Source organism: Leptonychotes weddellii, chromosome 4 (genome assembly GCF_054177405.1).
Source record: "Leptonychotes weddellii isolate Sample4059 chromosome 4, ASM5417740v2, whole genome shotgun sequence".
NCBI classification, from domain to species: domain Eukaryota; kingdom Metazoa; phylum Chordata; class Mammalia; order Carnivora; family Phocidae; genus Leptonychotes; species Leptonychotes weddellii.
Genome location: NC_138372.1, coordinates 164,446,961 through 164,469,529, shown reverse-complemented (window position 1 = coordinate 164,469,529; position 22,569 = coordinate 164,446,961). Strand labels below are relative to the sequence as shown.

General features: G+C 40.7%; 1 long non-coding RNA gene across 1 annotated transcript in view; it reads left to right on the top strand.

Moving 5' to 3' along the window:
- The first annotated feature begins 4,569 nt into the window (after positions 1 to 4,569).
- The window catches only part of LOC115937703 (uncharacterized), a 26,372-nt gene continuing 8,372 nt past the window's right edge, over positions 4,570 to 22,569 (top strand). The window contains exon 1 of the long non-coding RNA XR_004072946.2: positions 4,570 to 18,319. This is a non-coding gene — a long non-coding RNA (uncharacterized LOC115937703). The remainder of the gene's footprint in view (positions 18,320 to 22,569) is intronic.

Here is a 22,569-nt window from a genome sequence, read left to right as displayed (position 1 = left end):
CTATCAGTAGAATGCCTTCCGGAATGGTCTATTTCCAAATTAGATGAACTGGCCACCAAATCCTGGCTTGGACAACAGCTAATAGAGTGACCTTGGCCCAGTGGCTTCCCCTCCTGAAGTTTGGGCTTCTTATCTGCAGAAGGTAGATAACATTCTACTAAATAGGACTGCTAGGGGATTAACTGAGGGAATAAAAGGAAAACATTAAGTTTAGTCCCTGATTCGTGGTCAGTTTTTAATACCTCATTACTACCCTTTCATTCATTGGTTGTTATTTTAAGCACTTACTTACTATTTGTGTAATACCGGGCATGGCTTTGTGAAGGCTCAAAGACATGTAATAGCTTTCTCCCTCACGGAGCTTATAATACATTCATTGGTTCAATAAGCAATTATTTTTTTAAATATTTATTTATTTATTTATTTATTTATTTGAGAGACAGAGAGTGCGCGTGTGCGGCGGGAGGGGCGGAGAGAAAGGATCTCCAGCAGACTCCCCACTGAGCACAGAACCTGAAGCAGGGCTCAATCACGCAACTGGGAGATCATGACCTGAGCTCAAACCATGGGTCTGCCACTTAACCCACTGAGCCACCCAGGAGCCCGGGTTCAATAAATTACTGAGGGTCTATTATGTGTCAGGCACCCTGGTGGGTGTTAGAGTAACATACATAAGGTAAGTCAAGGCCCCGGCCCTCAAGTGGCTCACATTGTAGTGGAGAAGGTAAGACATGACAATACCTACAGTGTATTTACAACACTGAATGAGAAGAGCTACACCAGGGTGTTAGCATGACTGTTTTCATAGGCCTAGAAAGCATGGATGAGATTAACCTAGTGGAGGGGCTTGAGCGGAGAATTCTGGGTAGGGGAACATGTGTGCACAAAGAACATGACAGGTATGAGAAGCTGCGAGTTTTCAAAATCTGTGTCCTTGCAGAGGTAGTGGGAGCCAGGGCAGAAGAAACTGGTTGAGGATGAATTATAAAAAGCCACCGAAGAGGTGGTCTCTTTCCTGAAGAGGCAAAGAGGAGCCAGGAAGACAGTTAAGCTATTGGGGGAATGTGCTCAATGTTCTACCCTTTGGAAAAGTCCCTCTGCAGTCTGGGGTCCGGCGGAAGTGGGGCTGGATGAACCGAAGACAAGGTGAAAAGTCCAGTTCCATTTTTGTCCAGATGGGAGAGATGAGGACTCACACTAAGGCAGTGGCCCAGGCACTGGGGAACCTCTGTGGCTATCACCGCCGCTCAGGAGGAAGATCACGGGATGCCAAATGGACAGAATGGAGATGGGCATAAACTGAGAACGATTCATGCTACTGGGTGTTTGGCAGCGCCTCGAACATGATCAGGAATAAGAAGACTGGGCTCAATGAGGATTTAACACACGCGTAGTGAGTTAAATAGCGTATCAAGAAGAGAACAAAGCTACATACAGAACACCACTGGGCTTTAGATTATTGTGCCAAATTAGACAAAGGAGCAAATGTTACCAGTTCAGACTAAGCAAACAATGTTTGATCTCTTTTTCATGATTCCTCTTTGCATAATTTTTCCCTTTTCCTGGGAGCAACTGCACTGATACACGTTGGAATAATTTGCCTATTATCCTTAACAACAGCTGAAAATCTCTCATTCTAGGCCCACAGCCGCAGTTATGAAGACGCTATGACCTCTTCTTCCCCTAGATTTGCTTCTCACTCTGCTCAGTATCTTGCGCTACTGCCAAAGCCTTCTTTCATTGCATGAGTGCGACCATGTAATTTCTGGTGCGTTTTAGAGTAGTCCGAGATTTATTGAGAATTCATAACTTCCCAGAAAATCTTTGGGTCTGAGTTATAAATATAAACAAGATAAAGTCTGCCCTCAAGAACTTTACGAAATAGGCAGGGAGCCCACTCAGCCATTCAATAGCTAGTTGTTCAGCAGTGTTGTGGTACTAAGGGAGACACTGGAAATGCGAAGTGGAACTAGACACGATTTCTGCCATTAAAGAGTTTCACGTCTGATGGGGAAGGCGAATAAATCAAGCCTTAAAGGAATGGGTGATAAGTGAAATACTAGACCATAAGATGCCTTGGGAGCAAGGAATAGGAACAGCCAACCCCCATCTAGATGTTCAGAAAAGCTTTCTCTATGTGACCTGTACATAAATCACAGAACACAAAGTCTACTAGGAATAGTGTCCAAAGCAGGGTATATACCAACTGCTGTGGAACAGGAACTAATTCATTCCAACTGAGTAGATCCAGCAAGAGTTTTTGGAAGAGACTACATTTCAGTTGGAACTTGGTAGAGTCAAGCGAATTAATTCCTGCAAAGTGGGAAACATAAGGGCATGTTTACGGAACAGGGTGATGTCCTTTACTAAGAGGTTTGGGGCTTTAAGACAGAAGGAGACAGACATACACTTTTTAAAAAGTTACAGCATAGGGAATATAGTCAATAATATGGTAACAATGTTGTATGGTGACAGGTAGTGACTAGACTTATCATGGTGAGCACTGAGTAACGTATAGAATTGTCAATCACTGTTGTACACCGGGCACTGATACAACACTGTATATCAACTATACTTCAATAATAAAACTTAAAATGAAAAAAGTCAACAGCAAATCTAGAGTTAAAAATACTACAACATTCAAGAAATGCCATGAGGCAGGAAGTGATTAAGAGCTAAGTTAGAGGAAAAGGCCAGAAGCACAAGTCTGGTGAAGGATGAGGTCACCAGTGTGTCTGAATCGTAAGGTGCTCACACAGCCCTGCGGCCGCAGGTTCCTTAGGGGCTGGACAGGCATCTTGCCCACCGGTGGACGCTGGGTGAAGGATGACAGTTAACGGAGTTAATCTTTCCTCAGCGAGCCAGAAGTTGTGAGGACCTGGAGCGCCTTGCTACTGTGTTTATACTTTAACCAAAACGCTAGAAGAAATTTAGGGGCCCCAAGGGAACTGAGGATAGCACCATTCCACTGCTTGTTCAGATGCAAATTGAGAAGCCAAATAAGTGACCTCCAAAAGTTGCACCAAGGCTATCCAGCCCTTATGTCCAGTGTTCTACACCTTTTAGGGTATGGGGATGGGGTCAGCGGGGCGATGGAAGGGATCCACAGATAACAAAGGGAGCTCGTTACAGGTTTTTCTGGAATGTTCTTTCCACTCTCCCTGAGGGAAGGCCATGTAGGACAGAGTACTGAACTTGAAGCCTGGGTCTCTGCCACTACCCGACATCGAACATTTAATGTTAATCTCTCTACATCCCATCTCCCCACTTGTAAAATAAGGAGGTCGTGGGCGCCATACTAATAGCTAAGTATTTAGGGTTGACCATATGTCAGGTAGGCGTTTTCCACTTTCTCTCTTTTTTTTTAAGTATAATTGACACACAGTGTTATGATAATTTCAGGTATATGACATAGCGATGATGCTGTAAGTGTAGTAAGCACCTGTCACCATATAACATTATTACAACATACACTGACGACATTCCCTATGCTATACTCTTTATTCCACTTCTCTTCTGATCCTCACAACTACAGTGGTAGACTTTACTAACCCCATTTTACTCGAGACATTCAGTTCAGAGTGTTTAAGTAACACATCCGAGGTTACACAGCAAGAGGGGCAAGGCCAGACTGCAATCCGAAGTCGCCTGACCCTAACATCACACAGTCCCGGTTTCCTGGGGCTTAATTTCCCCCACACTGGGGCCGGGGGTGCCCTCCCCTCGACTACTGGCCGCCTCTCCCTTCTCCTGCCTGAACTCCCGGAGAACGCGCCCCTTCCACCACCGGGCATGCTCAGTCGCTCTCCAAGGGTTTTCGTTCTGCCTGGGGAAATTTTTCACGCCGCTCCGGCAGCCGGGCCCGCCTCGCCCACAGCTCCTTCTCTCCGGATTGGTCAAATTCAGCGAATCAGCGAAGAGGCCCAGATGACCTCCCATCTCCCCCCCACCACCCCCCGCACCCAAGCGCTCTGGGCGCGCGCGCTCCGAGCGTGCGTGCGTGCGTGTGAGTGAGCACGTGAGGCCCCGGAACGTGCACCGGGGGCGGGGACAGGAAAAGGGAGGGGAGGGGCGGGGCTGCCGTTGCCATGGCAGTGACGTCAGGCGTCGGGGAGCGAACCCGCCCCTTCCCCACGCGCGCGCGCGCACACAGAGACATGCACACGCGCGCGCACCGCCGCTCTCCCTCAGACACACTGGAGGGAAAGGTCAAACTAAAGGCGAGGGAGCGGGGAGGCCCGAGGGAGCCGCCGCCGCCGCCGCCGCCGCGCGCCATGACGGACGCGGCCGAGGCTGCTTTCTTTCTGCCGACGCCGCCGAGCCGCTGCTCTCACCGCGCCCCCTGCCCCCGCCCCCCGGGCCCTCCTCCCCTTCGGCTCTCGCGCGTCCCCGCGCCCCCTCCCCACGGCGCTCCGGGCGCGCGTCGGGCCTGGGGCGCGCGCCGGCCGGGCGCGGGCGCGGGCGCGGGAGGGTGGGGGCCGCGGCGGGCGGTCGGCCTCCTCGCGCGACCCCCGGTGCCTTCGCCCGGCCCCTCGACGAGAGCTCCTCAGGTGAGTGCGGCGGCAGTGGGGGAAAGGGCGTCAGGAGAGGACAGGGGAGCTCTCAGCCCCCTGCCTGACCCCTTCCGGGGACGCTGACAGGCGCTCGGGACCCGGCCTCTGGGGGGCGTCGCAGGGTCAGCCTGTTGGGGGCCTTTTTTTTTTTTTTTGACGCCGCTGCCCCTCGGGATCTGGTCCCAGGCTGGTGGGGGGTTCGGCACCAGGGGAGTGCAGCCGCCGGGTAGGAGTTGACAGGGCGACCCGGGCGTGGGGTCGGGCGACTGGAGGCAGGTGGGCCCCTCACTGGGGCTTGGTAAAGTGCGGGGAGGGGTCGAGGGGCAGGGCAAGGTGCGCGGGGGGCGGGGGAGAGGGGTGTCCGCTGGAAGCTTTCCGGACGCGGTCCTCGGGCAGTTGGGAGAAACTCTGCCCTTGGGACGAGGGGCTGTGCTTTTGCCCCGGCCAGCGAAAGTGGCGGATTTTACAGCAAAACTCGGGGAAGCCAGGCAGGACCGGACGGAAGGGAGAGGGACCGGGAGGACCCGTCTGGATGGGGACCAGAGATGAACAAATCCGCCTGTGGGTAGCACTAGGGCATGATGTGGGGACGTTGCCATGCCAATGTTTGGTGTTTGTTTCTTATGGTTATTTTAGGACCAAATGATAAAAAAGTTATTTGGGAGAGAGGGAACTGCTTGCATGGTCATGAGTTCTTCCCTGGGTATGCAGGAAATGGGTAAATCTTTCACGTTACCACCCCCAACTGAGTCTATGCCCAGTGGGCTTTTAAAATAATAAATACAAAACTCTGAAGCACCGAAACACGGTAATATGTCTGTCGGATGAGTTTCAGGTGTCAGGCTCCGTGTTCCGTGGGAGAAAAACAGGACGACACTGTAGTACTTGATATGCTCAGGCAGTCCCCTTTTTGTAATAAGCTTTGGGGCTCATCAGAGTGGAGTTTAGTTATAACTGCCAGGGTTAAGTAATCACATTGACCCAGTGCCACCCACCAATCAGGAGCTTCCCTGAGTAACTTGGAAGACTGCTAACAGCCCAGTCCTTGCTGATTGTGAATAACCAGTGGTTCTGCTGGGTTTTTTCCTCTTTAATTTTCCGCTATTATATTGCACTTACCAAACGTTAAAATGAGTGATCCAGTTAAACTGCTCTCCACTAAGTCACTTTTAAATTATCAGGCGCTAGCTCTGACATGTCTTTTTTTCATATTTGGAAGTTCCTTGGATACTTCAAATATAATAACTTCAAATTGATAAGGATTTTTTGAGTCTTAAGCAGATTATACCAGGTGGGTAATGTGTTTTAAAATTTAAATCTCATCCAAGAAAACCTGTGGTTTGTGAAAGGGGCAGGATTGTGACAGCTGAGGAAATGTCTGAAGGAGTCTTCTGTGAAGGATAAGAGAACAACCAGGACACCTGGTGAGTTCAGTGTTAACTGGCAGGCCCAGCATATGCAAACTTGCTCCTTACTTGAGCATTTCTGACACGTGGGAGCTTCTTCTGTTGATTATGGATCTTCTGTTATTTGTCATTTTCAAAAAGTTCTGTCAACAGAAAACCCTCACTTCAAAATTGAGTGATTGTGGCATGTACCCAAAGTACCGAAGAGTTTCAGTATGAGATATAAAGGAGGATTATTCAGTTTGGGATCTTGTTAATTCTTTCTGTGCAGCAATTTTTGTACCTGACTGCTCTGATGCCCTTTTGAGGTCTTGCTCCTATTGGCTGTTGCTGACTTATGTCTGTAAACAATCCTGTAATGGGCTATTTGAATGTTACAACCTAAAACATCATTTCCTGTAATATATAAATATTTTTTTTCATCCTTCCTTCTCTGTTTTTAAAGGGAACTGTAGATTTGGGCAAATCAGCACTTACTCAGCATATGCCCCTCCTGTAGGTCTCATTGACCTTGGTAGCATCATGGAGGTCATGTGTTCAGGGAGATAAACTTCTTGAATTTCCACCAAGTGATAAAGACATGGGAGAGAGATTTGAGATGTGCGTATCTTGATTTTTTTAAATCATTTTTATTGGGAATTTATTGTGCTCACTGCCAAAAATAAGTCATTGATTTCTTTTTGGAGAATACATACCTTTCTATTTTAACATTAAAAAAATCACTAAACTTCCTTTTTCACCTTTTCTAGTATTGCTTGTATAGTCTATACTGACAAATGGCTTTTTGGGTGACATTTTTAAAGCTTGGGAAATAAGAAGGGCAGTAATACTGGGATCAATTTGGCCTGGGAAAGCAGCTGTGCTCTAAGAAATTTGATATTTACGAGTATAAGATTACAAAACAAATTAAGTAGTGGTTAGTTACATGAGAATTCTATATTTTACAAAAAGGATTCACTAAAAGTTGCCTTTAAATAATCCCTTTTACGTGGTACTTACCAAACATGACTTGATTTATAAAAAATCGTTTGGCATACAGCAATTTAGGAATAGGTTTTTGGCATAATGTAAGACTTATCAGTATGTTTCTTGAATTGTCCCTTTCTCAAAAGTGGGGACAAAATATTTATGGGCTTCTTAAATTCAAGTTTATGCTGCTGTATGCTACCTATTAATGTGTTAACTGATTAGAAAACTTGTCATCTGATTTGTGCTATGCCATTTAAAGAGTACATTGAAACCTAATTAAAATGCCAAAATGTTATGGTCAGGTTTGTGTGGAAGCCCATCCAAGGTAGTGTAGCTACTAAGATATCAAAAACACCTTGTTGTAAGATACTGTTAGGATGGTGGTCCCGCAGCATAGGCCGACAAGTGGTTATACCCAGACTTCAGCAAAATAAAAATAAATAGATTTGGTCTAAAGTCCACATGCAGTGAAAACCATTACCTTGAATTTTTCTCTACGTGCAAATTATTCCTCAGAATTAAAGGCTTGATTTTCCTAAGCTGTAATTCTCTTTGGGTCACTTGTGAAAAATTCTATTTTGATAAAAGAAGGACTATGTACTCTTTAAACTTTCCAGGGAGCTTTTTTTTTTTTTCTTTTTGTTAGTGCAGTTGGGTTTATTTGGAATCGCAGGAGATATTGAATGGGGTACTTCAAGAGTTTTCATTCTGAAATCATCTTGCTTGGGTGATGTAAAAACAAAAAAGGAATGTTAGTTAATAAAAGTAGAACTTGCTTATGGGTTAGTTCAAACTTTATGTTGGAGTACAGGGTAAAGGAAGGAACTGGGCACAAACTTTATTATGGATAATTAATCAGATTTACTTTGCCTTATACTATTCATGTCTGGCTTCATAAGAGTGACACTTCTCCCCAGTTTTAGAGAGGTCTTATTTTTAGAGACGGAATTTAAAGGAAAAGAGCTAAGCATACGGGAGTAAAAGTGTTCAAAGCATCAAAGTGTTTGAGTGCTTTAATAGTTTTTGTTTTGTTTTTGTGCATTAGACAGAAAGCAAGAAATTATTCTGCTGAATATGGATTGAGAGCCCAACTTTGGGATAATGGGCACAGTTTTATTCCTCTTAGAATAATTGAATATTATAAAAATTGAGGGAACAGCTTGAATGATGCCACTGATTTCTTAGTACAGGCTCTTAATTCCTCTGTTGAACAAGTGAGTAAAAATGAAGATTGAAGATGTGATATTAAAAGAAATTTTTTCAGTTTTTAAAAAAAAATTCCTAGGCATTGTCTCAAAGGATTGCTAATTTTAGAGCTTGGTGAGGTTAAAAAAAAAACCTTATTACTTGGATATATTAGTAATGAGGGCATGTAATTAAAAAAAATTTTAAATACATGCAAAAAAGTTAAGTAGACTATTTTGGCTTGAAAATATTTGTGCCAAGGGGTGTCTGAGTGGCTCAGTGGTTGAGCATTGGACTCTTGATTTCGTGTGAAGTCATGGTCTCCGGTAGATGGAGCCCTACCGTGCTGGGCCTGGGGCCTGCTTGAGATTCTCTCTCTCCCTCTCCTTCTGCCCCTCTCCCCTCTCACTCTCTAATAATAATAATAATAATAATAATAAATTTTAATTAGAACATAAGGATGATTTATGTTATCAGTTTCATTATTTAACTCAGTATCACTTTAAAAATGTCATTCAATTTTTCTGTTCCCAGTTTTCTTTCCTATAAAATACAATTAGTAGTACAACATACTTTAAAGTTGGGTTTTTAAATAATATTTGCTAGACTTCTTAAGCATAAAATATTACCTAATACTGATACGTATATGTAAATCTTCTATATGGGATTTTTAGAAGTTTGGACCTTGTAATCTATAGAAATTTAGGCAAAAGTTTGAAAAACCAAAAAGGCAGAGTTCAGAGTTATAGATCCTCCTGTGAATTGTATTTTCCTCATTCTTCTTAAAGGATTTTCTTTCACTCTTGCTTGTTTCTATCTTCTAGACTCCAGTCATGCTAGTTTTTAGTGTTGGATGGTGTCTACACCATCAATAGAAGGTTCTCTTGTAAAAACTGCTCTGTGTATCTTCTCACAGCTGTTCCATCTGGGAGAGTGTTTGAATTTCACTTACTGAATATGCTTTAATCACAAGATATTACTAAATAGAAAGGTTCTAATGATGTACTTACTGTATGTTGGCTAATTGAACAGAATAATAAAAAATAAATAGAAAGGTTATTGCAATTTTCACAAACTAGAGGAAAATATAAATTTATCTTAAGGTATTTTATAAACATTTTTATATTACTGCAGGGACAGGTAAATACAGTATGTGTAATTTAATATTTCTAACTGTTATTAACATTTGTTCTAACTTTATTTGATGTATTATTAAAATCAGAATAGTAGGTGTAGAGTCTCATTTAAAAATATCTGTCTATGGAATATTTTTCAAAACAACTTGCCCTTAAATGGGCAGAGGATGAAAATTTTACAGTGAAACCTTCTAATTGAATATATAGTTAAGTGTTTGATATCAGGTATTGTTTTGATTGTTATCTTACATATGAGGATTTTTTGTGTGTTTTTATAGGCTTGCTTTTAAGTATTTTATTTTTTAAAAAAGCTTTTCTTTAAAAAAAAAAGGCACTTTGTTCTTAATGACTATTTTGGAGTCTTCACACTTTTATATTTGAAAGAAGTGGAAATGAGTGATTTATTAAGTTCTTTTCATAAAATGCACTACTTTAATTGGAGCATGTGATGTAATTTACATTTGCTATAATCAGAGAGTTGTCTTTATCCTAAACAAATTTATAGGAGAATAGTTAGCAATTTTGGCAAATTTAGGTAGTGTAGACTGTGCCCAGAAATGATCAACATTGGACTGAGTTTATAATATCATATGGAAATGTTTTTCCCTTATAAAGACATTTATATTGTGTCTGTTTAAGGACCCTTTGTTAACCATGCCTGTAAGTAAATATACACATTGGTCAGATGATGTATTGAAGGATTTAATTTATAGCCTGTGCTTCTTTCCCCTCTTCCTCCTTTTAATAATTGTCAATAGTTGGCCTTTAGCCACTTAGTATGGAGGAAATTTTAATGCATGATAGAGTGGCCCAGGGTGGTGGTAGTTTTTTTTTTCCTAGTGTCTTATCTGATGGAGAAAAGTGAGATTGTTCTGTAACTCTTAATATATGTTAAATACTGTTCTGAACATCTGTTTTTAATCAGTCTACAATTTATAAAGGGGAAAGCACTTAAACACTTTTGAGATGATTTAAGTGGTTATGTACCCCCCTTCCCACCCTGCCGAGAACATTACTGCAAGGAATGGAGATGATAATGGTAAAGAGAAGCATGGTATGGTTAAATTAGTTGTATAAAGGGAATATACTTGTTTTAATATAAAACGTGTTAAATTAATCATTATATACTTTTTCCTTCAGATTGTAACCTTGCTTTTTTATTAGCACTTCTGACTGTGAAGAGTCAAGAGTAGCAAACTGCCAGGAGAAGCATATGGGAATCTTTAATCAGTTTATATATTATTGCTGATGGCTGAGAAAGATAAGCACTTCTACACTGATGATCATTTTCAGCGATCCCATGTATAGCTCCACATTTTATAAGGTGGGAGAACAGATGCTCAAGTGATAAGTGGGGAAGGATTTTCAGATTCAAAGTCATTGTTAAGAAAATTCAAGATTACCAATCTTGAAAAAATTACATTATATCAATTATAATCATATATTCTATATTTCCCAACACTGTACCAATTTTGAATATCCTGTGGCCATAAATACACTAGTTAGTATGTGTCCAGCCATAAATCCTAACTTTTAGGTTAGACAATGTGGTCACTTAAATTATAGTTTAACTGAAGGATGAACAGGCTGATTATCTTATTTTTTCTGTATTATAACAGTTTGTCATTGATTTTTTTAAGGTCTGGTACTGTTCACTTAGTTTATGTATGCCTAGCTCCATAATTGAAGAGAAATTACAAGAATGAATCCTTGAGAAGTTAGAATCACATTGGGAGAGGCATGAGGTAAATAGAACATAATTGTAAGGGCTCCTGGGTGGCTCAGTTGGTTGAGCGTCCAACTCTTGGTTTTGGCTCAGGTCATGATCTCAGGGTCGTGAGATCGAGTCCCACTTCGGGCTCCTCAATCTGTGGTGTCTGCTTGAGATTCTCTCCCTCCCTCTCCCCCTCCGTCCCCCACTCTTACACTCACACTCTCTCTCTCTCTCTCAAATGGGTAAATAAATCTTTTTTTAAAAGAACATAATTGTATAGATATATTAATTTTTCTCTCTAAAGCAGTGGTTTTGAATCTATTCTGTAAGAGGTTCTGGAGGAGGTCAAGCAGGTTCATTCCAATTTCAACCAGTGTAGTCTTACTTTCATCAGTTTTAAGTATGGAAGTTTACATAGGTTTCTTTTGAGAGCAGGGTTCTATTGTTTAAAAAGTGTGATAACCACTATTGTTAGCAGATTTGATCTTATCACTGATCTACTTAAATCCTTACAGTGGTTGGGTCCTTTTGTTATGATTTTGAAGACTTTTCTTTATCTAGAGCCAGCTTCATTCTTCATCTCTTCTCACTCTTTCTCTCGCTTTCAATGTAAACCCTTCATTCTAGTCCTACTTAAATTGCTTGATATTCCCTGAGAGGAAAATGTTCTCTTACATCTCCATGCCTTTGCACTGGGAGCTGCCATCATTCTTACCATGCTAGACAGGATTCTGCTCCCTTGGAATTTGGTCACAGCTCCAAAGAAGCATTTATTTCATTGTTTTGTAACTGTGGGCTCCCTTGAGAACAGAGCCCATCTAATTTTATCTTTGTATCTGTACTACTTGGTGTTCATTAAGTATTCAAATGCCTGTTGAATAATTGCATTTAGAATTTGAGAAGTAGTAGAATTAGTTTAATACACACTCATGTGAATAAAACATCCCAGATCTAGTCTGTGCAAAGTATTTTTAATGACGTAGTGTCAGGCTAAGTATGTCAAAGGCACCCAGTTGCACTTATCATGGAGTATAATAAAGCCAAAAGATGAGATTAAGTTCTAGTGTCTTAAATGAAGCATTGTATTGGATTTAGTTATCTAATCCTAAAAGTTGGTTGTGAAAGCATTGTAACAATGATTTTATAAATTTTATAAATTTTACAATGCCTGGATGGCTCAGTTGGTTAAGCGACTGCCTTCGGCTCAAGTCATGATCCTGGAGTCTCAGGCCCGCATCAGGCTCCCTGCTCGTCGGGGAGCCTGCTTCTCCCTCTGCCTGCTGCTCCCCCTGCTCATACTCTCTTTCTCTCTCTCTCTTTGTCAAGTAAATAAAAATCTAAATAAATAAATAAGATTTTATAATTTTATACAGTCCTGATTGCCCATGAAAAAATTTCTTCAAATGTGACTAAAGCGAATAGATTCAAGACCTTCATATGTCAAAGTATATAATATATTGATGCCCGCTCATAGAGGTTAAAAGTGGGCCCTGGAGCTGCCCTGCCTAAATTGATATCCCTTTCCTGCCTATCAATACTGTGTGATCTTCTGCAAGTTACTTAACCATTCTGTGCCTCCTTTTTCTTATCTATAAAATGAGGATATTGAGAATACTGCTTTATATGGCCATGATGAAGTATATATGTGAGCTAATGTATGTTGAGCACGCAAGGGAATGCCTACCACCCAGAAAACACTCAATAAATGTTAGCTCTACTTGATTTCTCGTGGCTTCTTGTTTAAACAAATGAATGTTTGTTGTGCATCATTTAAAAATAATTGCTTTAATATGTGAGTATCTAATTGAAAAGAAACAACATTTTTAGTTAGCTATATCTTTTACCTAGCAACTGTTTTATCCCCTTACTGACTCATTCTCTGGTCTCCCAGTGGAGTGTAGACGGTTTCTGTCAGACGGATGGACATGGGAGATTTGAAACTATGTTCTCCTGATTTCTGCAGCAGAGCATTATGTTCCCATGACCTGTGCAATGCTTGGTAGTGCCCACAAGAGAGGAGGGAGAGAAATAACAAGCATAAGAATCCAGTGACAAGTTCTTAAATAAGCCTTAACCTGTACCAAATAAGTCCTAAAGTTTCACACTCCTTTAGTAGAGGATATGTTTTCAGCTTTTTTCCTTTTTTACACTTTCCTTTACTATTTTGGCTTGGAATAATAGATTGTTTAAAATCCGAATTTACATTTATTCCAGAAAGGTACATACACATTTACTTTAATTAGTCAGTGAACCTGTTTTTTTCTCATTCTTTACATTTACTTCCTACAGTGAGGGAAATCAGTAGGATGTCAGTCATTTGTGTCAGTACTGTGTTCTATGAAAATCCTGTGCACTATAAAATCCTGTTAAATGGCCCATTTAGGATGCAAAGAAAATGTTAAGGGAAGAAGAAAATTGTATTCCAAGATACTACTTTGTAAAGAGTGGGTTATTCTTATAACAAATAATAGCCAGCTTGTCCTTACAGCCTCCTTTGACTTTCTTTCTTCCGTGTCACAAGACATAATGGGTAACTTTTAAAAACTGTTTCATTAAAGGAAGGAATTTAACAAGCAGTGTTGAGTGTTCGCTGCTAACTGTGGGTGACTTGCAGATGAGGAACTATGGTGTAAAGATAAATCAGGCATTCGTCTTTATATACTGCTTAGTGACCGGCTAGCCAGACCAGAGGGTGAAGGGAAGACGTGGGAATGAATGCTGGAATGAGAGTGGAAAAGTGCTGGATTTTGAAGAGAATGAGGAAACAAAGTAAGTGCAAGGACCATTTTTAAAATGCCAGTGGTGTGCAGTGTGACAGTCTGCCATGAGAAATGTGAGTGCTTATACGAATTGATCGATACACTTAGTATCATCTTGTAATCAGAACACTAGTCTAATATTAGCCAATTTTTGCTTAAGTGCCATTGGAGGAACTTTTAAAATATTTTTTGCACCTCCCTGAAAATTATAGCAGGTAGGTCATGCTAAGAAAAACAACTTCTAGAATAAATACAATTTTGACTAAGCCTATTTCCTCTGTACAAACCAGGACACTGTGTTCGTGTTTAATGTTGTCTGGCCTTGAAATTTCATTTCCCTTCAACAGCATGCCTTTCTGTGTTTGTTAGGCCAAACAACTTCTTGTTTTACTTCCTACCTCAGTTCTTGTTCCTCATTGTCACTATCAGTATTAATATTATTATTATTATGTCAGAAAAGAGAAATACTATTTGGGCGTTTTCAAATGCTGCAGATATGCTGGGTTACGTAGAGGAGTGTGATGGGTTTGTATGACTTTCCCAGTTCTTTCTTCTCAATAGCATCCTCCCCCATGCTGTCCTCCGCCCTTCCTTGTTTTAGAAGGTTTCTAATTGTTGGAAAGAACTTCTCATTGATCTCAGTCTATTTCTCATATAATTTTCACTTACTGATCCTTGGCATTCTAGGGCTATGTATGTGAAACACACAATAAATTCTTACAATAAATCTTCAAGTATTGGAAAACAACTATTAAATCCTACTTGAATCATTTTTTTTTTCCACAATGAGGGGAAAAAAGCTAATTCTCAAAAGATATGCACATGACATGGTTTACAGAACTTTCTCCATCCACTTCGCTAACTCATGACAAAGTCTGGTCATCAGTATACCTCTTCAAATACAGTGGCCAGAACTGAACCAACTGCTTCAGATGTGATCTGGCCATCTCTGAATACAATGAAACTATTATCTGGATACTGTACTTCTATTAATGCAGGCTGAAATTTGCATTACATTTTTTGGCAGCCACATTACCCTTTGATCATATTGAGCTTCTGGTCAACTAAAACCTTGTCTCCTTCTCACGTGGGCTGCTTTAAGTCTAATCTTTCTCATTCTTTATTTGCCAGTTGGATCTTTGAAAGTAAATGCAGGATATGAGGTCTTGGCATTACCATAAAAGTTTAAATGAATTTGTCTTTTTCAGATTTCATCCCATTTGACTATCTGGAGATTTGAGCTAACATTTCTATAAAACAGCACAGTTTTCATGGTGCTTTCACATATATTTTAATTTAATCTTCACAACAACCCCCAAGAATCAGAAGAGAGAATGACTTTCCACTAAATCAAGAATTGGCAGATGTGGGACTATGTCACTGGTTTTTTGATAACAGATCCCACGCTCATCTTCTTATCACTGCTCACTTAGTAAGCATTTAACATGCCCTTTACTCTGTGGCCAGCACTCTGGTGCTGGTGCATCAGTGAACCAGACAGAGGACAATCTCTGCCCGCTGGTGTTTGTGGCCTGGCACATAAATAATTACTGCCAGTTGCTGAGCACTTTGTATTGGTAAGGCACTGTGGTGGATTGCTCTATTGTTAAAAAGAATTTGTTGCCTTTCTTTACGAGGGTCCCCTCTGTAGGAGGATTATATTTCCCCTTTGTTGACATCAGGTTTGGACATTTGGCTTTCCTTGACCAATAAAATGTGAGAGGAAGTGACATGTTCCTTGTTTGAGCAGATGTTTTAAATTCCATCTTGTGGTTTTGCTAGTGGCTTTTTTTCCTGTCATGGAACCAGTATCCCTTAGCTAGAGCCAGTCCCAGAATGATGGCACCTTCAGATTGGGTCCCAGAATGATGGAGCAGAGCTGAAGCCGATCCATGACAGAAATTATTAACATAACTGAGAAATAAACCCTTGTGTTGTAGGCACCATGATTTTGGAGTCATTTGTTAACACTAACATAATACATCCCAAACGCAATGTGATGCTAAACATCATTCGAGGTACTAGATAAGACATGGAAGAAGATGTAGGCCTTGTCCTCAAGGAGAGTGCAGTTTTGGTGAATGCATTCAGTGTCCACAGGTTATTGGTAGTTGGGGAAAAGGAGAATATACGTATGGAAAGGACTTTGAAGTTGGGACTCTGCTGACCTTCACCTCACCCCTAGGCTGAATCAGTCAATGTGTTGACTGGGTCTGTGATCCAGCTCCTCACTGTTAAAACTTCTTATCATTCAAAATTTGATCAGCATGGTTTTCTAAATCCTCATTCAAATCACCTTTGTAAAAAGAAAAAAAGTGTAAGAGGATGGGCTTCTACAGAAAGTCAGCAGAAACTTCTTTCATAAATTTATTAATCAGCATTCACTAGGTAACCTAAGAATCTACCTAGTTGAACTGTTTCACCAACATATCCAGAAAAATACGAGGTCCTAGGTTCCATGTCAGTTATGTTTGTGAGCATTCAGATTTCCCATTACCACAGCTATGCGTACATCTCACTTTGCATGGGGATATTAGAGAAAGCCCAGGCTGGGATTCTGCGAAGAATTTCCTCACCGTGAGAAGCTAAGGAATATATGCCCAAGGTTCAGGGGAGTACTTGAAATCCTTGAAATAATTATATGTAAAATTTTATGTGAATATACATTGTTGTGGGGTGTAGCGTTCATCACATTCTCAAAGGGAATCGTGATTCCCCTGGGAGGTTATAAGCCCTGTTGTGGGATGAGAATGGAAGTCAAACAAGGATCTGCAGAGTGCCAGGATATAAGGGACAGGTGGGACGAGAACCCAGAAGGGAATCCAAGAAGGAATCATTGGAAAGGGTTGAGGACCAGGAGCAAATATGTTACAGAAGCTGGCTACTTATTTATCATATTTTTTAAAAAAATCTGTTCTAGAATTTTGCATGAATTCTACATGCATCTTCATGGTATTTCTTTATGATTCCTTAGAAGTTACCAAACTTGGAGATATATTTAATGTCTTAGGATACGATTTTTCTTGATCTATAAATACAAATTTAAAGCAATTCCTTCTTCTTTTTCTGTCTCCTTTTTATTTTGGGCTTCAGTTACTTTTTTTCTTTTTTTTTTTCCCTTAATCCTTTTTTACCCTTCCCAGATTAAAGATCATTCTTGTTTAAAAAGGCTGACTCAAGATGGGAATGAAGCAGTCTTTTAGGTTATCTGTAGACAATTGATCCCAAGTAAGGAAACCTGCCTTTGTTATTCTTTAAGTCTTTAAAGTTTTCCTTAGGGCTTCTAACAAATGTCTACCTTTTTAAAACAACTTTATTGAGATATAAATTGTTAACACAGTAAATTGCACATATTGAAAATGTACAGTTTGATAAGCCTTGACATATATGTATGCCTATAAAACCATCACCATTGGGATGCCTGGGTGGCTCAGTCGGTCTGCCTTCAGCTCAGGTCCTGATCCCAGGGTCCTGGGATCAAGTCCCACATTAGGCTCCCTGCTCAGTGGGGAGCCTGCTTCTCTCCCTCTCCCTCTGCTTGCTGCTACGTCTGCTTGTGATCTTAAAATCTTAAAAAAAATTTAAAATCTTAAAATCTTAAAAAAAAATCACATTCAAGATACTGAACATATCCATCACCCCCAGAAGTCTCTTAGTAATGTCCCCCATTTCTCTCCAGGCAACCACTATTTGTTGTCCTTCACTTATATTCGTTGGCATGTCCTAGAATAAAGTTTATACTCTTTTTTGGTCTACCTTCTTTCCCCAACATGATTATTTTGAGATTTATCCATGTTGTACCATGCATCGATAGTTTATTCCTTTTTTATTGCTAAGTAGAATTCCATTGTATGGATATACTGGAGTTTGTGTGTCCATTCACCTCTCAATCGATACTGGGTTATTTCTAGTTTTTGACTGTTAAAAATAGAACTGCCATGAACATCCACATACATGTCTTTGGATGGATGTATGCCCTCATTTCTCTTGGGTAAATACCGAAGAGTGGAGTGGATGAACCAATCATATGGTAGGTGTAGGGATGTGTGTGGGTGTGTGTGTGGGGGTGTGTGTGTGTGTGTGTGTGTAGAGTGAGAGATTTTAAGAAATCAGATCACACGATTGTGGGAGTTAGCAAGTCCGAAATCCACAGGCTAGGCCAGCAGGCTGGAACCTCAGGCAAGAGAGTTGATGTTGCGGTCCTGAGTCCAAAGTCTGTAGCCTACGCCAGCAGGCTGGAAATTCAGGCAGGATTACTATTCCCGTTTTGAAGCAATAATTTTGTCACTTTCTCCACAAAAAAACAAAAGCCCTGTTCCAAGCTCTAGAATTATAGGAGTAAAAAAGATAAGTAAGGTTCCTGCTCTTTTAAAGCTTCTTTCCTGGCAGGTTATGACAGGAGAGGCAGGCCGCAAACAAGTAAAGGAATAAACAAACCAAATAATTTCAGGTTGTGATAAGAGCTATGAAGAAAATGAAGGAGATGAGACAAAGAATTCCTGGGGCGGGGAGCCCACTTCTGAGAAGGCCGGCGGGGAAGACCTATTGGAGGGAGTGGTGTTTCAGTAGAAACCCCAGAAGGATTCGAAGGAACCAGGTATGTGATCTACATGGAAACGTGTCTGGCAGAGAGAAGAGTGAGTGCACAGCCTCTAAAGTGGGGAAGAGTTGGCACATTGGAGTTGCTGAGAGAGAAGCCTGGAGATGCTGCTGGAGAAGAGAAAAGTCAGGGCAGTGTGTATAATGTGTTACAGGCCACAGTAAGGAGATTGGATTTTATTCTAAGTGCAGCGGGAAGCCACGGGAGGGTTTTAAGAAAGAAAGTGGCATGTATATTGGATGGAAATGTTCCATGGACCTTTGGAAACATTAATGTAGCTGAGTCAGCTATATACATTAGCGCCACTTGGATTTCTCATTGCCCAGGAAACATTAAACTACTTATTTTTCCTGATAAAAAAATCCTAACCAGTTTCTATCAAAGCCAAGTCTGTGTTATCTAAAGCAAATACTATTTAAGTCTTTTAAATTTCACTAAGATTTTTTATGCACTTGTATGTATTTTCAAAAATAGTGTTTTCTGGATTTTTTTTTCTTTTATAAGTACGTGTGGCAGTTGACTAGCAGCTGTAAAGAGCACAACTTTAGTTTCAGGTATGAGCATAATTACTGACCACATGAAAGCATTTGATAAATATTAACAGATCTTGATTTCATCATAGAATCATGGAATTGTTGAGCTGAATGGACCTTAAGAATTATTTAATCTTAATTCCTTTCATAGAGGAGGCAGTTTAGATCCAGAAAGGTTAAATGGGTCACATGTAAACACATAAAATAAAATTTAAAATAAGCCTGGTTTTTATTATCCCCCAGTTGCAGGATGAGAGATTCTTGAGGCCAAATATGGAACCAGGGAAAAGACTGTGTCATCAGTTTGCTTTACATTTGCTGTTGCATATTTATTTTACATCTATGCTTTTTTATACTTACCCCTGGATTGAGGAAATTGAGATGAATCAGACAGGCCCTCTCTTAGTATGGAGACAGACAAGTAAACAAACGGTTACCATATACATTAAATGCCACTATAAGACAAGCGTAGTGTGTTGTGGGTGTAAGTGATGTGCGTGTCTGTTGAGTGACTCTTAAGTTCGGAGTCTGTTTACCTGCATGATTGAGTGCCTGACCCCTTGTGTAGTATATACTGTGTTGTCTCTGCTATTTGGCCTTTCCTGTGCTTTTTTGCCGCCCAGCCATAGCCCTGGGCTAAACTTAAGCCAATTTGAAGGCCATATGTCGGACCATATCTGACCAGTAAGACTTGTCTTGACAGCTCTGCTCCTGCCACTTGAGAGCACTGAGACCTCAGGATGTACCCATGGCCAGTGATAAGCCACCATGACAGCAGCATGTCTTATTTTGAATAGAAACCCATTTAGAGATGAATTTAAGAGTACTTGATCTTGTATTTCTCCTCTCAAGTGAGCAGATTTCATTAATTCTTAATTTTGAAAAATTTTTAAAGGAAATAGAAACATCGATTTTTTGTTTATTTTGACTCATTTACCTTTTTACTGTATTTGGGAGATGGGGTGGCCATTCCTAAGAAAACTAGCACATGAAGTTCGTTGTTGATGTTCTAACATGTTCTGAATCTGAGAGCCCCCAAAATGCATTGAGAGAACAGGTAAATAAAATAGCACTGCTGTAGGGGCGCCTGGGTGGCTCAGTCGTTAAGCGTCTGCCTTCGGCTCAGGTCATGATCCCAGGGTCCTGGGATCGAGCCCTGCATTGGGCTCCCTACTCCGCGGGAAGCCTGCTTCTCCCTCTCCCACTCCCCCTGCTTGTGTTTCCTCTCTCACTGTGTCTCTCTCTCTCTGTCAAATAAATAAATAATATCTTTAAAAAAAAAATAGCACTGCTGTAATTAAAGGAGGAACAGTAGTTTCCTTTTAAGCCTTTCTCTTTCAAGAGCTTATAATTTTCTACATAACCCAAACGCTGTCCCATGGGCAGGTATGTTTTATTCTTACCCTTGATTCTGTATTATAAAGTTTGATTAAAAAGGGAGAATAGTAACTTTTTGTCTCCCACATGAAGAATGGTCATATTTGCAGGGTTGGTTTGTTTGGTAATAAGATGGAGTTCCATACCCCTGAGCCTGCCGTAGTTTGAAGAAGAATATCAGTATCTTTTATCTACGAGAAATATCTGTGACATGGGGTGTGTGTGTGTGTGTGTGTGTGTGTGTAAAATCAAAACCTGCAAATATACATTGGCAAGAATATTAGATGATAATTCCTGATGACTGTATTATATTTTCACAGAGTATTAGAAAACAGGCAGTTTTGACAGTCTATTATAGTAGGTGATCAGGCATTCTCCATCTCTTGGGTCATATGAGGATAAAATTATCCATCTCCATTATCTCCCAGACCTTATGAGGAAGAGAGGTAGAATTTTAGACATGTGAACTAAAAAATTGGACTGAAGTTAGCAGTCTAAAAATGATAAAACCAAGTTGTTTGCATAACTGTGTCCTCCTGCCTTTATTTTGTGTAGACTGAGAAACTGAACTATAGAGGCATTTTCTGTGGAAGGTAAATAAAGCTATCTATCATGAATGATTTTAGCTTGTGTAGAAAACATCTCCAGCTGTACTAAATATAAAACTGTCAGCTCTCCGAAGGTGTCTGCAATTATTACTCATCTTACTTGACAGAGGAGGCCTGTGGCATGGGTGAGAACGGGCTCTGGAGCCAGGCTGCAGGGTTCAGAGCCCGGCCCATCAGCTACTGTGTGGTTCTGGGCAGACTGCTTTCTGTCTCATACTCCTCATTTACGAAACAGAATAATACCAGTACCTACCTAACGGGGCGTTAGGAGGATTAGGTGTGTTAATGCACATGGCTCATTAAGAACACTGCTGCCACAAACACAATAAGCACCGGATGCGTGTTAACAGTTATTATTGATGCACGGCTATAATATATTTAAGTGGCTGCTTTTACTGGTCAAGTTTTCACAGGGAATTTGGCATTTGAACTAGGCCTTGGTGGATAAACAGGATTCATAAAAGGGAAATAGAATTGAACATGGGAAAAGCTGTGTGAACAAAATGGAAGAGGAGGTAAAGAATCTGTTTCTCTTCTTTTCTCCTTCCATTTATTGCATATTAGCTGTGTGCCTACCCCTGAGCTCTGCATTTGGGGAACGTTAATTATCTCAGTCAGTCTTCACAATAACCCTACAGGATAGATACTTTCAATTCTCATTTTACAGATGGGAAAGTAGCCACAGAAAAGTAAAGTCACTTTGCCAGAGTCACAAAGTTAAATCTTGGCCTACTTCTGTCTGATTGTAGAGCTCTCACGTTCTTTATTATTATCCAATACTGCCTTCCTAAGAGACTATCGGAAGAGGATTAAAAAAAAAATTTAAAGGGTGAAGGCTCCACGGTTGGCGTTCTAAACGTTAACAGAATTACGGTATTAGGGATGCATGTGATCATTTTGTCACAGTGAGCGACTCTGGATACTGTGTATGCTAGTCCTTTCAAAAGATAGAAATGTGCATGCCAGTGCTTTCTGAATGCGTTTCCCCCGGCATTTGAACAGAACGACCGTATTTTGGTTGCTAAAGTTTTTATTTTTCTTATTATTAATTATAGATACAGCGAACAACTCAGGTGCTAGCCTTTATAAAACTAGAATAAGACGTAAATGAACTAGAATCTTGGCAACCAAGATCTTTCCCTAGAATGGATCCTTCTCTCTGCCCTTTTTTTTTAAATTTTATCATGTTATGTTAATCACCATACATTACCTCATTAGTTTTTGATGTAGTGTTCCATGATTCATTGTTTGCGTATAACACCCAGTGCTCCATTCAATACGTGCCCTCTTTAATACCCATCACCAGGCTAACCCATCCCCCCACCCCCCTCCCCTCTAGAACCCTCAGTTTGTTTCTCAGAGTCCATAGTCTTTAATGTTTCGTCTCCCCCTCCGATTTCCCCCCCTTCGTTCTTCCCCTCCTGCTATCTTCTTCTTCTTCTTCTTTTTTTTTTTTTTAACATATAATGTATTATTTGTTTCAGAGGTAGAGATCTGTGATTCAAGAGTCTTGCACAATTCACAGCACTCACCATAGCACATACCCTCCCCAGTGTCTATCACCCAGCCTCCCCATCCCTCCCACCCCCCACCATTCCAGCAACCCTCAGTTTGTTTCCTGAGATTAAGAATTCCTCATATCAATGAGGTCATATGATACATGTCTTTCTCTGATTGACTTATTTCATTCAGCATAATACCCTCCAGTTCCATCCAGGCTTTTAAGAAA